Below are 18,113 nucleotides of genomic sequence, written 5' to 3'. Positions count from 1 at the left end.
ATCACAGTTAGACACTGCAACACCTCTCTCACAGTAATACTAGAACAACTAGACAGGAAATCAGCAAGGACGCAGAACAACTCAACACCACCACTGACCAACAGGACCCAATCAATATTTTCAGAACACTCCATCCAGCAACAGGCGAATACACATCACTTTCGAATGTTCTTGGGATATACACCAAGATAGACCATATCCCGGGTCATAAGACAACCTCAACCAATTTAAAAGATTTGAAATCATACAGAGTGTGTTCTCAGATCCAAACGGAATCAAATGAGAAATGAGTAATAGAAAGACAATAGGAAAATCACTGAAGACTTGGGATCCAAACGACACACTTCTAAATAATCCATGAGTCAGGGATGGAGTCTTTGGAAGCAATACAAAATACCTTGAGCTGAATTAAAATGAAAGCGCACGTATCAAAGTTGGTGGGACACAGCTAGAGCAATGCATACAGGGACATTTATAGCCCTACGTGCATATAAATTAAAGGTGAGGGAAAGTCTCACATCAACAACCTAAACTCCTGCCTCAGGAATGTAGAAAAGAGTAGTAGAAAAAAAATAAAGATAAGAGCAGAAATCAATGAAATTAATAATAGAAGAACAATGAAGAAAATCAATAAAACACAAAACTGGTCCTTAGAAATGATCTATAAAATTAACAAACCACTAGCAAGACAGAAAAGGAAAAAGAGAGAGGACGTGAATTACCAATATTAAAGATGAGCAGAGGACACCATTACAGGTCCCACAACCACCCAAAGGACAATAAGGGAACACTGTAAATGTCTCTACGTGTGTAATTTTGACAACTTACATGAAATGGACCAACTTCTCAAAAACCTGTGTATTATACAACTCACTGAATACAAAATAGGTTATTTGAGTAGCCCTATAACTTTAAGGAATTGAGTTCATAATTTTAAGTCCCAAATAAAGAACTCTCCAAGCCCAGGCGGTTGAGGGAATACTCCCAGTTCATTTTATTTGGCCAGTATTACCCTGATCCTGGACAATGATAGTAAGAAAAAAGGCAACTACAGAGCAATATCCCTCATAAATGTAGATGCAAAATCCTTAACAAAATATTAGCAAATAGAATTTCACAATATATTTTAAAACTTACGCACTACATCCAAATAAAGTTTATTCCAGGCATGCAAGACTGATTTAATATTTGAAAGTCAGTCAATGTAGTATATCACATCAGCAGACTAAAGAAAAAAAGTTACATGATTATACTATTTGCAGAAAAAGCACTTGACAAAATTTAGCATCTATTCATGACTTAAAAAAAACTACCAGAAAAGTAGGAATAGAAGGCAACTTCCTCAACCTGATACAGAACATTTACAAGAAAACTACAGCTAACATAGCTAACGTTATAATTAATGGCGAAAGACGGAATGCTTTCCCCTTAGGTCAAGAATAACGCAAGGCCGTCTGCTCTCACCGCTCTTACTGAGTGTAGTGCTGGAGACTCTAGCCAGCGTGGTCAGGCAAAAGGTCAGGCGTTGGAATAAAAATAGTAAAACTGCCTCTGTTTGCAAATGGCGTCGCTGCCGTCACAGGAAATCCCAAAGAATCAACAAAAACACTCCTAGAACAATAAGTGAGTTCAGCAAGGTTACAAGATATAAGATAAACATACAAAAATAAACTTTATTTCTATATTCTAGCAATGTACACTGAAATTAAAAATTTTTAAAAAAACCATATCATTTACAATTGCACAAACTGAAGTAAAACATAGCTTTTTCAATGAATGGTGCTGGAGCAATTGGACAGCCATAGTCAGAAAAAAAATAATGGCCTGGGCCTAAGTCTCATACCTCATGCAAAAATTAACTCAAAATGGACCATTGATTTAAATGTGGAACAGGTTCTTTAGGGGAAAAACAGAAGGAAACAAATCTTTAGGATCTGGGGCCAGGCAAAGTGTTCTTAAACACCAAAAGCATGATCCATAAGATAAAACATTAATAAATTGGACCACATCAAAATGAACAACTTGGTTAAAAAGGTGAAAAGACAAGGTATCAGCCGGTAGAAAAGACTTACAAACTTCATACCCAACACCAAATCCTAGAAGGTCAAAAGAGCTCTCAAAACTCAACAGTGAAAAATAATTAAACTATGCAATTAGAAAATGGGCAAAAGACACAGACATTTCCCTGAAGAACATGGCAAATAAGCACACGAACAGAAGTTCAACATCCCTAACCATTAGAGATATGCACATTAAAATCAAATCAGACGGCACTGCCTGCCTATCAGAATGGCTAAAATAAAAAACACCGCGACACCACCACCTCGGGCGCGGTCGCTGAACTGGAGGACTAGTCCACGGCTGGTGGGAATGCGCAAGGTACAGCCAGTCTGCTGGACGCTCTGACAGTTTCTTCAGAAACACTCGCCCGGCAGTGGCCCTCCTGGGCATTTCCGTCAGAGGAGTAAAAAGGTGCATTCACACCAAATTCCACCCACGTGTTTGCAGCAGTTTACTCTGTAATAGCCCAAACCTGCCAACAACACAGATGCCCCTCCACGGGTGACTGGCTAACGAGCTGTGACCCATCCACACCACGGAACCCGACTCAGCAACGAGAAGGAATGAACTGCCGATACACGTAACAACCTGCACGGGTCTCCAGACAGTCCTGGGACAAGCCAGTTCCGAGGGTTTATGTGTATTATGTGATGCCGTTTATGTAACATTCTTGAAATTATAGAATGGAGAGGAGAGTAGTGGGGCTGAGGCGAGGGTGCGGTGGCAGGAAGAGGGTGTGGCTGTAAGAGGGCAGCATGCGGGATGCTTGTGTGGATGGGATGTTCTGTATCTGGACCGTATCAACGTCCCCATCCTGGTTGTGACCCTGGACTAGAGTTAGGTAAGACGTCACCGCTGGGGGAGTCTGGGTAAGAGGGCCGGTGGGATCTGGTTTACAGCTGCATGGAAACTGCAATTATCTCAAAATTAAAAATAATGTTTTAGAAGTCACAGGATGGTCCTCCCTGAGGCTACTCTGGATGAGGGGGCCTCAGACCAGACCCGTAGCAGAAGCATAGAAGTGTAGATGTCCTACAGAGTGTGGGGGGGTGAGGAAGTAAGAGAGTGCGAAGGACCAGCCAGCGCCTGGGACCAAACACAATCGGGCTGCAAGGCAAGGGAGTGTTTGTGACTGTCCTTTGTCCACTGTCAACTTGAAAAGGTGAAGACTCTTCCTCCTTACTGAGAGAGAGAGAGAGAGAGAGAGAGAGAGAGAGAGAGAGAGAGAGAGAGAGAGAGAACAGTGAGCACATCCAGGCATCTGCAGGCAGACAGCAGTGGGTGGGGGGCCAGCCCCTCACCAGCCGTCGGTGATGCTGGGCCAGTTCCTAACCTCTCAAAGCCTCAGTCTTCCCCAGTAAAAATGGACATGAAAGGAAGGGGTACCATCGTGACAGGTGAACGAGATGGGGCAGGTATGGTGCATGGGAGCCGAGAAGGGACAGGGAGGCTTGTACACAACCAACACTCCACATCCCGAGTCCATAACCCTCCCCCTCAGCCCCCACTGTTTTCACGGCTCACCATCTCCCCAGTGGCTTTACTCCTCTCTGCTTCCTACGATGAACCGTCGTACTGGACACTCTGCAAAGAAAAATGGGTAGGTATAGATGCAGAGGGACTTCCAGGTCACCAACCTCAGAGTGACAGTACTTCGGTGCTACATATTGAGACACCGATATGGTGGCCAAAAGGTAAAAACTTCTACTTATGAGACAAGTGAGGCCTGAGGATGTAAGCGCCACACAGTGACCGCAGTTACCAATACTGTATCATATATCTGCAAGTTGCTAAGACACTCATCTTAAAGTTCTCATCATATCACAGGGAAAAAATTGTAACTATGTGAGGTGATAGATGTTAACTAAACTCATCACTGTGATCGTTCCGCCACATAAACATATTTCAGGTCATGATGCGTACACCTTGGACTCATGCAACATTTTATGTTAACTGTGTCTCAACAAAACCGGAAGAAATGGTAAAGCATCACAGTTTTCCCCCATCTGAATTTACAGATTCGTTGTGTTTCCCTCACCAGTGTCTGGGCCCAGAGGCGGCAGAAGCTTCGACGTGTTTTCACCGATCCCCAATACCTAGCAGAGGCCTGGTCCCGGCTAGCTCTCCAATATTTGTTGACTGACTAATTGCTGTCACAGACCTGGACATCACAGTTTAAATCCAAATTATTGTTTGCTTCCTATACAAGAGACAGGACATACTTTCTTTGACCTGCAACTAGTTACACTTACTCCATACATTTACATTTAAAAATATGCTTTTTACTAAAGCATACACATATACATTTAAAAAATGCTTTTTTACTAAAAAGCATTTTGTCAGTGACTTACCCACAGGCTTACGTGTGAACACCCCCCAGGAGGCCTTCTTCTGCAAACAGATGGTCGGCTGTGGAGCGTATTTATTTTGCAATTAATAAAAAGGAAGAAGCAGCCCCTGCCTCAGGCAGGACAGAATTTCAGCTTTCACCACTGCAGACATATGAAAAACCCCAAACCACAGTGTTTCGGTTTCTGTCTTATGCTACAAGAAGAACGGTTTTAAAATAGGAATGATGCAATCTTATGTGTGATAATATTGCCCAATGCAATTGTTACTGCAGAAAACAGGAAGCTGCAGAGGTTACTAAAGGGCAGTCTGGTCCCTCCCAGGTTACTGGCACGAAAGAGCACCTACCACCTGTCTGCCCACAGATTGGCTAACTGTGAAATCTACGGACTCGCCACTTTGGGGCACAGGGTAGATTTCGCATTTGTGAACATGGTGGAATTTATTTATTTTTATAACACACACTGACAACAACAAAACAGAAATTCACCAGGGTCTACAGAGTAATAGTTGAGTATGTCTTGGCGGGAGTTCTAGAATAACTTAAATGACATAATATTGTGATAGCTCTAGCTAATGGTTCTTGCTACAAAATTGGGGTAACGTGTGCTGCTGAAGTGCCTGAGACCTCGGAGCTTGAGTGCAGCTGGCCACCACCTGGTGACAAGGACTAATAGCCCTGACGGCTATTGTAGGTGCCGACACTGGGCTTTGAACTCTGCAGCCACCGACTCACTTAATTGGCATCACAACTCTGCGGGCCTGACCCTGCTATTTGTTACCCACTACAGGGAAGTAAGGCATCAAGGGGTTAGTTGACTTCCTGAGGTCACACCGCGAAAGTACCCGATCTCAGGCCCAAACCAGTCACGTCTGGCTTCAGAGGTGACCTGTGCTTTTTCTCCCTGCAAAAAGAGTTTTTTCTTTTCTTTTTAAAGTAAACTACACACACATCTTAATGTAAAGCTTGGTGATTTTTACATATCTATACACCTGTATGGTCACCACCCGGATGAATCACCATGGAGAACATTTCCACAGTGTAAACGGTTCCTTGCACTTGGTCCCAATCAATTCCTGTCTCTCGAGGAAGCACTGCTCTGGCTCCAGTCCCCCTAGGTTAGTTTGCTTTATTCTTGACCTTCAGATACCTGGAATACTGTATGTACCACTTCGTGTCCAGCTTCACGGATGTTCGGTGATTAAATCACACAGGTTTCAATGTGCCTTTCTGTGCTGACTGAAGATGTACCTGTGCAATTTTTCCCCCACTTAAGAATTGGATTTTTTAAAGTATTGATTTGTAAGATTTCTTGAGAATCTGGAAATGTCTGGATATGCACCCGTCATACGGACGTATTGAGAATATGTTCTCCCAATCTGCAGCTTGTCAGCTTCTTAATTTTTTTTAATGATGGCAATTCTTAGTTTTAGTTAAATCTAATTTACCAATATTTTTCTTTATAGTTTAGGGGGTTTTTTGCATTTATTTCTTCTTTAAGAAATCTTGGCCTATTGCAAGAATATGAAAATATTTCCCTATATTTTCTTCTAGAAGTGCCATTGTTTTCATTTTCAAAACATTCAAGTTTAGGAATTTTGAATTCGTACTGTTTATTCATTTTGAATTAATTGCTATGTATGCTGAAAGGCAGAGGTCAAGGTGCATTTTTCTGTGTGCTTGTGTAATTCATTGCTCCAGGGCCCGTTTACTGAGGATGGCATCCTTTCTCCACGGAATCGCACCAGCACCGTTCTATAATCAAGCGACTCTGGGAGGAAGATTTATTTCTGGACTATCTGTTCTTTCTGTCGGTCTGTTTGTCTGTCTTCACACCAATATCACACCATCTTCATTGCTGTAGTTTTAAAATAAGTCCTGAAGTATGATAGCGTTCTGGATCCTTTGTATCTCCGTGTAAATTTTAGAATGAGCTTGTCAGTTGTCGCCAAGAACAGGGAGAGGAGGAAGAAAGCAAACCTGCTGGAGATCATACTGGGACGGCCGTAGTCACAGATCGAGTTGAGGGGACCGACATCTTCGCGGCGCTGCATCCCAAGTCCACGGCCACACAATGTCTCCCCATTCATTTGTCGTCCGTAGGTTCTCTCGGTGGTGTTACAAAGTCTTCGGTGAAGAGTAAAGTCCGCTGGGTAAATCTTTAGCTAGATTTATCCTTTTTTATATTTCACCTTATTGTAAGTGGTATGTTTTCATCTCATTGTCCAATTGTTTGCCGTTGGCGTGCGGGAATATGGCTGATGTGCCAATATTGACGGTGTATCTTGTAACCTTGCTGACATCATTTATTTCTGCTCTAATCTTTATTTCCTTCCTGCCGCTGCCTTGGGTTTAGTGTGTTCTTTTCTAGATTCTTAGGGTGAAAGTTTAAGTTATTTATTGAAGGTCTTCTTTTTCATACTGGCCTTTAGAGCTATAAATTGCCCGCTAAGCCCTGTTTTTGCTGCATCCCACATGTTTTGGTCTGTCGTGTTTTATTTTCATTCATCACAAAGTATATTCAATTTTCCTTGGGATTCCTTTCCCTTTTGAAGTATTGGCTATTTAGAATGGTGCTGTTTAATTTCCACATATTAGTGAATTTCCTAAGATACTTCATTAATACTAATAGTTTATAGATTCATTTATATGTAGTTGGACTATCATGTGCTTAAGTTTGATTTTTCAAAATTATTCATCCTGTTTGGATTTATTTTCCTGAATCTGTAAGTTGCTATTTTTGATAAGATGTAGAAAATATTTGGCTATTATTTCTTCGACTATGGCTGTCTCCCACCCCTTCCCTCCCCCCTTCTCCCAGGACTCCAGCTGCACCTGTGTGAGGTCAGTTCTGACCTGCCCGTCTTACCCTTTGCTTTATTTTTACAGGATTTTGTCCCTTTCTGTGATTCATTTTGGATATTCTCTATTGATCTGTCATTAAATGTACTAATCCTGCGCTCTGGTATCTTGTCTGCTGTGAACATCATCTGAAATACCCATATTTCAAAATATTGCTTTGTGCGTCTAGCATGTCCATTTGATGGTTTTTGTCGATCCCGGTCCTCCATGGGAATGCCCCCTCTTTGCACCCATGTTGCCATTTTAACATATTTACCGTAGTTATTATGAAGTGGATCGCTAACTTTGCTCTCTGAAGCTTGACTCTAAACACCAAAGCCACTCCCACAGAGAGGAAACCTGTCCCCGACTTGTGCCCCGCCTGCAGGAGCCTCACCTCTCACCCACAGCTCGTGGCCCTTTGGGCGGGTGTGTCTTCCAGGCCTGTCGCTGCAGCCCCGGCTCGAGGCCGCAGATGCAAGCCTTGATCCGCCCCAGTAACAGAGCCAGCGCAGTAACCCAGCCCGTGTTGTCACAGGAAGTCTGGCAGTGCCTCTCCCAACCCACGGACTCTTTGGGAAGCTGTCTTGGGCAACAGCAGGCCTCCGAATAAAAATCGTTTTCGCCATTTTCCTTGAACTGGCCCTTCCACATTGACGATTGCTAATTCATCTGACGACAGCCCACAACTTGAGTAAACCGTTCTTTATTTTTTAAAAAATGAGCTAAAATTGACCATAATGGAAATTTAACTGGAGTAGCATGTGGCATGTGTATAACACTCTGTTCTCTTATGAACAAAGCTAACTCGAGGACACTGTAACTAGCTCATGATGGATGTTTGTCTGCTTCTATTGATGGAGGATTTCGAGGGACTCTGTAAAGGCGTGTGGTTAATTGTGGACAAGCCGATGTGCGCACTTGAGGTTCACGTGGTGACAACCACATGGAAAACCTGAGCGTGTGTCAAGTCCGTCTCCACTGCTGCGCAAGTTGAAGTGTGACCTAACGTAGAGGCTTGCTACTTCAGCTGCGTCAGGTTTGTAACTCAACTTCGTGAGAGATTAGAAGAGCTTCTTGGGCTGTCCGCTGCAGTGACTGGGAAGGACATAAGTGGGAAAAGTCAATGCCAGCCAAGGATTTAGACCTGGAATGCAGCCGTGAGAGTTGTGTTGAGGGCCCCGTGTACCCAGGACAGTCTGGGTGTGCTTGGTGACGCTCTTGTCTTTGGAGCTTTTCTTGCTCCACCTTGTCCAGCTAACCTCATCCCCTGCCATCTTGACCCCTCCTGGCTATGCGCCAGCAGCCTCTCATCCTCACTCTGCCTTTGAGGTGTCCAACTAGAACCTTCTTGTCTCCTTCATCCACCCCTCACAGGATATGGTCTCTGGTCCACTTGCTCCAAGATGCTTGGGTCCCTTGGCCTCCTAAAAGAAGCTGTGCATGCCCAACACTCCCCCAAGAGGCCCAAGAAGAGCAGAACACACGTCGGAGGTGGACACCATTGCTGTCTCCTGAGATCAGCTGGGCCACCTCAGCTCCTCACCTTGCCCAGCCATGTTAACTCGCTTTGGGCACTCATGAGTTCACTGCCGAGGGAGGCCAACGCCAGAACTTAGGGCCCCTCTCTGTTCCCGGTAGTGCAGCAGGTGAGTGTGGGCAGCTGTCCGCTCAGTCACATGATCACAGAAACGTGGGGGCTTTGAGGGGCTGCAGGAGCACGGAGAGAACTAATCACACTGCCTTCCTGCCCCTTTGCCTCATTGTCTCGGGAACCAGTGGTGACTCATACACAGGGTCCGACACAAATAACGCCCGTGTTTTATTACAAAATCTTTTATTACAAAACCATGAGCATATAATTCTGTAACATAACAATGTCACACTCAGGCACACCATATGACATTTTAGGTGAAGTGGGCAAATTAAAACTATAAATTACTATCCCCATATTATGACCCTACCAACCACACTCAAGTAGGCCTTACCTCTGCTGGACTCTGTTCATGTGCATTTCCGGATCCAAGCCCAGCCACCCTCCTCCCACCCTGTCCCCTCAGCAACGACCTGGCCTTGGGATGGCCTCCAGCTCCCTGACACGCTCCCCTGCCCTTTCTTGATGAGCTAACTCCATGCCCCTCCTCACACTCTACATGGGCAACTGCCACCAGATCCTCCCCTACCTGGATGGGAAAAGGTCTAGTATCGAGAGTGTGAGTAGCTCCCAGGTGATTTAAATTTGCATCCAAAATTAAGAAAAATGCCCTAGGCCTAAACTTGAACATGCATAAGAGTGACCTGGGGGCTTGTCAAGCACTCCACCCCACATCCGACCAGTGCAGAGACACTGTGCATTTCCAACCAGTGTGTCACAGTGCCTGCATCCTGGGAGCGTGGTGTGTCCTGAAGTCTGTCCTGGCAGTGAGCTTTCCCTGTCATGTCATCAATGACCTAGCCCTCCAGCTCCCATCCCCCAACACACACCCAGCATGACCCGGCCTCCTGTCCCTTGCATCGGTGGCAACACACAATGAAGTAAGTCATTCCAAAGCCAGGCTGCCTTGTCATCCCCTAGGGGAGGGATTGATAAAAGATACTGATGCCTCCACATCACACACGCCCCATGAATCAGGGCCACAGGGTGGGGTCCAGGAAAGAGTTCATGGCTTGGAGCTGATCCTGAGCCCTCGGAGCCCCCCACCGGCCCACCTTCCTTATAGCCCTACACCAAACCCCCACTCACACCCCTAGTCACTTTGCAGCCCTGCTAGAAGTGGCCATCCTTCACTGACTTGGCCTGTTGGTGTAAGTCTGTCCAGCTGTCCAGGCCCTTGTTAGTGTCCCCCCTCGGCGTCCCCCCCTTGGTGTCCCCCCTCACGGCAGTGTGGTTAGAGGTCGCTGCAGGGCTGGGCTGTGGTGTACAGACTCAGGGCCACAAGAACACGAGGATGAGCCTGTTTCGTTCAGTTTTGTTTTCCCTGAGGAACCCCGGGATGAGCAACGGGAAGCGAGGCATGGACCCCACTCAACTGCCTGTTTGCTCTTCCAAAGAGATCCCAGAACATTCCTGATATGCCAGAGGTTCCATGGGACTGAGAACAATTACAGGACACCCAAAACAAAACAGAATATAGAAAAGCGGAGCTGAGCATTTCCTTCCCCAGCACAGGAAGAGGTTTCCAGTTGGCCACAAGAGATTCTTATAGCCACCACTATCTGGTGAATAATTCAGAACATGACAACTGAAAAACCACATCAGAGTGTCTCATATAGTCAGTATTGAAACACACACACACACACACACACACACACATGAGATCTGTCCAGAGAGTATCCAGCCATGTGCTATGAAAAAGAAAGACATTTATTGAAGAAGATACAAAATACAAGAAACACTCAGTCCCCTTCAAAGTAGGTACCTTGGAACCTCACACAGCTCTCCCAATCACCACCAGCTGCCCCATCATATTTCCCTGAATCTCATCAATGGTCTGAAATCTCTTCCCTTTTAAAGGTGATTTGAGTTTTGCAAAAAGCCAGAAGTTGCAGGGTACCAAAGCTGGGCTGTAGGGAGCTGAATCACCTGGGTGATTTGATGTTTCACCAAAAAACTCTGCAGGAGGCGTGATGCATGAGTGGGCGCATTGTCGTGATGAAGCTGCCAATCACCAGTTGCCCATAGCTGTGGCCTTCTGAATCATCTGCATAGTTAGTTCCCATGGAGGAATGGTCAAGCTTAACACAAAATTTGATGCAGATTCGTTGCTATACTTGCTCTGTCATTTTGAATGTGACTGCCACACAGGACACATGCTCACTCAATGGCATCTACTGCCCCCATTAACTAGTATGGTGAAGTCCTCATAGTTCATACATGCACATTCCAGTCCACTCTCCTTGGCTGCCAAGTTACATCCATGTCATGCAAACCGTTCTCCGTATATTAACAAGGCTGGACTTTTTCCGGACAGACCTCATGACCTCATATATATGTAATTTGATAAAATCACAAGGATTTTGGCCAAACCTTCAGTCTTCAAGTCTGTTCATCAAGCAGCCTTGGTCCTGTTCACAGGGCTGGGACAGTCCCAATAATTATGGGAAATGTCATTTCTGCAATCTGAGAGCCAAGGAGAGAGACAGAAGCAAACCTAGCGGGCCCCTCCCTCAGGGCCAGAGGACTGTGAAGGCCGGAGTGTCAGGTGGCTGGGGCCCCATGCGAGTGCCCATCTAATATGCTGCAAATCCCCATGTGGTCACCATCAAATGCGGGCGGGCGTTTGTCACACCCAGGTGTCTGGGCGATGACAGTGGGGTCTGGGTGTGCACAGCTGGGCCAGGTAGGGTGGGTTGTGCAAGGTGGCATCAAACATGGAACAGCTTGTGGGCAGGGCCACAGAAATATCATCTAACGTCCAGCACCCATGAGAATCAACCTCAATCGCAGAGCTTCTTAGAAAATTCCGTCGGGGCAGTGAGCTGTCCTATTCCAACAGAGCAGAGCTGGGGGGCACCCAAGGGGCTCAACAGTGCTGTTCAATGTCTGCCTCCTTGTCCCCAGGGTGGGCTAGCCATCTCTTTCCGTCACACTAGACCCAGAATGAAAACATGCCCTCGGTATCTGGACATTGACTTTATAGGCTGTGCCCTTTGGGATCATCGAACCCGGAGTGGAAGGCTTGACTACTAGAATCCCACACCTAATCAGGCAGCAGCTGAGCCCCCTCCCTCAGCCCCACACCGCTGGGGACGAAGGGGTCCGGGCTCACGGGGCAGGCGGCACCATCAGCTCCAGCGTGGTGCCGAGCCCCAGTCCACGGGCACGGGCCACATCCGGAGTGTTGGCGGTCCTCGCACAGGGCATGCCAGCACTCTCTCTGGCCTATTGTCTAAAATGTAGACTGCATTTTCCCACAGACACAGGGGTTAGTTTCCCAGGCCAGTCCCTAAAAGCCCGTTTTTGTTGAATTTGTAGATAAATTGCATTACTGCAATTCTTCACGGTATTAAATTGTAGAACTCAGTATAGAGAGCTCTACAACGCTGCATTTGTCAGAAAATATCCCAAATTCAGCCTCCGACCTCCAGGAGGTGGGGCCTGGGCTTGGTCTTCTACACAAGGTCAATCCTTCAGTGAGGCAGGCCCTGGGGCACCCACCTGGGTCCAGGTGAGAGTTGGTGTGTGGGCTGCTGTAGCCCAGCGTTACCTAGAGGGTGGTCAGGGCTATGGTCCACCCAGGGCTGGGAGGAGAAGCAGGGAGGAAGAGGTGGGGAGAGCTGGGACAGCCTCTCACAGGTTGAAGATATCAGATGACTCAGTAATGTGTAAGGGTGGGTGGGGCCTTGAGTGCTGGGCCAAGGCTGCTGGCCTCCAACACCAGCAAGGCAGGCACATAAAGTGAAGGCAGGCAGAGCTCCCATAGGTGCTGAGTTGGTTAAATCAGGAAGGCTGTCATCACCTTAATTCCTTTCAGGTCATGTCCACACTCTGCAGGACCCAGTGTCCTGATCGATTAGTGATGCCAGCCGAGGGTTAGGGCGTACTCATCCTGGCTATACCCTCTCTGGGGCTGTCCCAACCGGCCATGTTTTCAGAATTTCCCAGGGAAGGATGTGCCCTCATAGGCAAGCGAACTCTTTTTCCAAGTCCACAACAGAAGCATCACTTGTCAGAGGTTACCCAACTGGACACAAATCTAAAAACATTCTATACCAGATAAGGACTATGTAGTGTGGGGCGAAAGTGGTCACGTTTTGAGGGAAAGGTACTGCTTTTTTGTACATGAAATTAAGTGCAGCCTGGATGGCTGAGGTCACTCCTGTGGGAGGCCATATGTTCCTACTTCAGAGTCCAGAAAAATGTGGCCGCTGTGCATCCCCCGAATTTGCACTCTAGTTTTATCTCTCCACACTTTACGTCCTTCCAGTGGTGTGTTAGTATGTTTGGGGAAGTAAAATAATATTTTATTGATTGGTTTGCAACATAATTTAAAGGCCGTCTTATCTCCAGAGTGGTAAATTGTATTACTGTCATTTTAAAGTATTTTTCATCTGCAACTACTCCCTTCAAACTGTGGGTTTCGATGTGTCTGAGAATTTCCCCCAAGATAGTTCCTGAGACCAAACAGGTGCCCATCGGTCCAGGGGAGTACCCCGTGAACCTTGGGGGTGTGGGGGCATCTTGCAGAAGGGATTTCTGTATTCGTGACGCCCCCGTGAAAGCCCACAGCTCAGCACAGAGATGGTGCTGCTGGCCAAACAGCATTCCCGTGGCTGCGGCCCAGCTGTCCAGTGGAGCCGTGTGCACTGTGCCTGCGGCTTCGGTGGGAAGGAGCGGCTACCTCTTTAACCCCTGCAGAGGTCCAGTCTCCACTGAAATCCACTGCGAATCTTCCAGGGTTTTTAAATAAAAAGCAACCTTTTTATTAACATAAGTGAGCACAATCCACATGAAGCAACCACATTTTGGACATCTTTTTGAATAAATGGATGAATGATAGATGGTAAATGATAGATAGATTATATGATAGATAGATAGATAGATAGATAGATAGATAGATAGATAGATAGATAGATAGATAAGTGACTTTAAAATGGGTACACGCTCAGCCTAGACCCCTTCTTCCTGGTCTTTAACAGCCTTCCCCTGTTCCTGGTCACAGGTTTGCTCCAAGTTCAAGAGCCAACTCTGTCACATCTGGCTGCCCAGCTCCTCCCTGGCTGCCTGGCAGTCACGGCCTCAGCTGAGAGATTTGATCAGGGAAAATACCCTGGTTTCTCCGTGGCCTTGCTGCTTTAATGTTCCCTGCAGCCCCTCTCGACCTGGAGAGGAGAAGGAGACAGCTGGCCAGGCCCCTGCACCCTGGAAAAGGCTGGCGCTCCCAGACTATGGACGGCTGGGCAGCGGCCCCTCCTGGAGGGTGGTCCCTGCTGTGTTTATCCTCGTGACTTTCGTGATGATCAGCTACTGCCCATAAAATAGACTTAGAGGCACTGCCCTGAGGCAGGGGTGGGGAAGCGCCTGGCAGCCAGAGCCCTGCCACCCATTCAGCTTGTCGCTGGCCTGCCCAGCTAAGTAAAATGTAAATATAGACTGCTGATCAGCCATGTAAACTGGCTTGTCTATAATCCCTAATCTGTTTTGTACACTAGGTTTAGTGTCTTACACCGTCTCCTAAGCAGATGTCTATAAACCGATTCCATTATTATGGAAACCATTATCTGTCTATCTATCTGTCTGTCCATCCAGGCATCCATCTGCCACAAGCCTGGTGCTTTGCTCGGCCATGTCCCTGCTTCCTGAACGTTACCCCTCAGGACAACCTACAGGTGGGGGTGTTGTTTAGGGTGACCAGCTGTCCTATTTTACCCAGGCCTGGAAAGGTGGGGAGAGGAGTTCCTGGGACATGGGACTTTCAGCACTAAAACCAGGGTGAGTTGGTGACCCTACATCACCCCCATTTTGCAGATGAAACAACTGAGGCCCAGAAGAGTCCATGGCGTGTGCAGGGCACAGAAAGTGGGGCTTTGGCTCCCGGTCCCGTTCACACTGAGTCCAGGGCCTGTGTTCCTAGCCACCCAACCACAGGCTTCCCTGGCAGGTTCCTATTTGTACGGAACCAGCCAAGTGGCTCTCCTAATGGCCTAGACAGGAGCCAAGAGTGCTGAGAGTGTCTCTTTCCAAGTCTCAAGTTATTCCTGAAGACGTAGAAGCAGAAGGTGGGTTGGCTTTAATATACAAATTTTGGGTGGCTACAATTCAGTTTGCAGCAGGTACACACCAAATTTCAAGACAGATGTCTCATGTGTATATTGGAAGTGTCAACCTAAAAATAAAAGGCTAAAGGGACAGGCTACAAGCATTGATAGAGATAATAAAAGAACCCTGTTCAGGAAGCTACACGGGGCAGCCCCCCACAGGGCACACTTCTCGCCCTGCTTGACACCCAATCCTCATGTCAGCCCCTCACCGTGGACACCTCACTCTAGCTTTGACACCCTACACCACTTCTCCCTTCTGTGTGGACAACCCTCACCCTGTTCAAGCCCCAGCACCTACCCTGAACCCTGGCACTGCGTCCCCAGCCCCAGGGCAGATTCCTGCCCTGCTCGGCCCACCTAATGCCCTTAGGACTGAATTTTTCAAAAAGTGAAAGAAAAGGAAGATCTCTTTTTAAAAATAAGAAAAAGTATGCATGCTTATTATAACAAAATAAACACAACTGAAAATGCTTATAGCCTTCTTTACCTCTAAAACAGATTTTTTAAAAAAGATAATAAATGAGCCACTTTAAAATGGAACCAGAGCTGCCACCCCGGAGGAACCGCCCTACATGTCTGATTCCTCAAACCCTGGAATGTCAGGGCACATTGCAATTAAAATGCCAAAGGTTGGAGATAAAGAGAGAATCTTGAAAGCAGCAAGAGAAAAACAGAGACTTACCTACAAAGGAGTTCTCATAAGACTGTCAGCTGATTTCTCAAAAGAAACCTTGCAGGCAAGAAGGGACAGGCAAGAAGTATTCAAAGTCATGAAATGCAAGGACTTATATCCAAGATGACTCTATCCAGCAAAGCTATCACTTAGAATGGAAGGGCAGATAAAGTGCTTCCCAGACAAGGTCAAGTTAAAGGAGTTCATCATCACCAAGCCCTTATTACATGAAATGTCAAGGGGACTTATTTAGAAAAAGAAGACCAAAACTATGAACACTAAAGTGGCAATGAATTCACAGCTATCAACATCTAAAAAAAACAAAACAAAAAATCCCCAAAACTAAGCAAACAAGTAGAACAGGAATAGTATCATAGATATGGAGATCATTTGGAGGGTTATCAGCTGGGGCCGGGGAAGGTGAGGAATGAGGGGAAAGGTGCAGGGATTAAGAAGCATAAATGGTAGGTAGAAAATAGACAGGGGGAGGTTAAGAATAGTATGGGAAATGGAGAAGCCAAAGAACTTACATGTATGACCCATGGACATGAACTAAGGGGGGATTCCTGGGGGCGGGGGTTGGGGGAAGGCTACCAGGCAAAGGGAGAAAATTGGGACAACTGTCCCCAAAACTGGGACAGCATAATCAATAAAATATATTTTTTTCAAAGAGCGGGACAAAACAAACTTTGGCTGAGCCTGAGTGACCGTGTGCCCCAAAGAACTATCTGCAAAGGTGACAAGAAAGCAGCTATGATGACTATGATGACTCCTGGACTGGTGGCGACAGGACTGAAAACTAAAGACATCATTTAGGGTCAGCATCACTACGTTACGTTATCAGCACCGATAGCAACGCCTTCCTTCTCTGGGTGTAGCGGTCCCCCTGCCTTGGCCTCCTAATCACAATGCTACTTGGGCTTCTGCTCAAATCAGTGCTTCCAGAATGGGATTCTTTTTTATCTCAATAAATGCTTGTTGCCTTGCTCTTCGGCCTTTTATTTTTAGGTTAATACCTTCAACATACATACAAGACACCAGCGGTAAGAGTTTGGTGTGTATCCGGTATGGACTGCATCGTGGCCCCCCAGAAACATGTATGTTGAAAACTTCATGCCCAATGCGATGGTGCTCGGGGTGGGGTGGGACCTTTGGGAGGTGATTAGGTCATGAGAGGGGCACTGAAGGGTGGGCTTGGTGCCCTTGCAGGAAGAGACCCCAGGGGGAGTGCCCATCTGAGGACACAGTGAGAAGATGCTACCTGCAAACCGGAAGAGGGTCCTCGCCAGAACCTGACCAGGCTGGCACCCTAACCTCAGGCGTCCCAGCCTCCAGAACTGTGATAAATAAGTGTCCACAGCTTAGAAGCCTATGGTGTTTTGTTCGAGCAACCCAAGCTGACTAACAAATTAGTACTGAGAGGTCAGAGTGCTAGTGTGACCGACGGTCAAGAGTACGGGAGTGGCTTTGGAACCAGGTGGTGGGCAGCGGCTGGCAGAATTTGGAGGTGCAGGCCAGAAAAGGCCAGGCTTGCCACCCAGGGCTTGCTGCGGGCTGATGCGCTCTGGTGGAAATGAGGGCTGGGCTATCAGAAACTGGCGGAAAGGCGATCCGTTCCATCAAGCAGCAGAAAGCTCGGCCGTGTTGTGTCCAGTGATTTGTGGATGGTAAAATTTGCAAGCTGGGAAACTGGATGTGGAGCTGAGTGTTGAGCCAGCAGCTTGCTTCCGCCTGACGGCTTACAGTAAAACGTGCGAAGAGGGAAGTGAATTTGAGAAGAAACATAAGCAAAAAAGAAGCCAGAACTTAAAGACTGGAAAATTCTCAGGCTACCCAGATTGTAAGAAATGAGGAAGCGTGTTTATCAGGGAAGACTCAGAGTGTGACTCCCAAACCGTGAGAGGCAAATTTCTGTTGGCAAAGCCACTCAGGCTATGGTGATTGTTATAGCAGCCTGAGCTGACTAAGGCAGTGTCCTCCCATACATTTCTCTTTAGCCGTAAAACAAGCAACGGTGTGTGTGTGTGTGTGTGTGTGTGTGATTCATGTGAGGTAATTTGCTTTCTTTTATGTAAGTATAGAATCATCCTAGCCACATTACTTTTTTCCTTAACATGAAAGTATTTCATGGCAATGTATAAAAATCATACCCATTATTTTATTAGCCACGTCATCTTCCATTGAATTGCAAATGCCATAATTTATTCAGTCATTTCGTGTTCAATGTATGAACATGAAATTTGCTAATATTCTTTCCTTCTTTCTTTCTTTCTTTCTCTCTCTCTTTCTTTCTCTCTCTCTCTCTTTCTTTCTTTCTTTTGCTAATAGAGGTAAACTCAGCTTTTTTTCTTTGATTCTTCTCAATCTAATGTCATTTACCTCCCAGCTTGGTCTGGGAATGATCAATAATATTGTATCACTTCTCTA

General features: G+C 46.4%; 1 long non-coding RNA gene across 1 annotated transcript; it reads right to left on the bottom strand.

Annotated features, from left to right (window-relative positions):
- Positions 1-1,006: 1,006 nt before the first annotated feature.
- Positions 1,007-4,576, bottom strand: LOC128780322 (uncharacterized). Its single transcript, XR_008426249.1, has 3 exons — positions 4,413-4,576; positions 3,586-3,645; positions 1,007-1,611 (listed from the first exon to the last, which is right to left on the bottom strand). It is a non-coding gene; the product is annotated as an uncharacterized lncRNA (long non-coding RNA).
- Positions 4,577-18,113: the final 13,537 nt, after the last annotated feature.

This window comes from Desmodus rotundus, chromosome 2 (assembly GCF_022682495.2).
Source record: "Desmodus rotundus isolate HL8 chromosome 2, HLdesRot8A.1, whole genome shotgun sequence".
NCBI lineage: Eukaryota > Metazoa > Chordata > Mammalia > Chiroptera > Phyllostomidae > Desmodus > Desmodus rotundus.
This window is presented reverse-complemented; position numbering and strand designations above follow the sequence as displayed.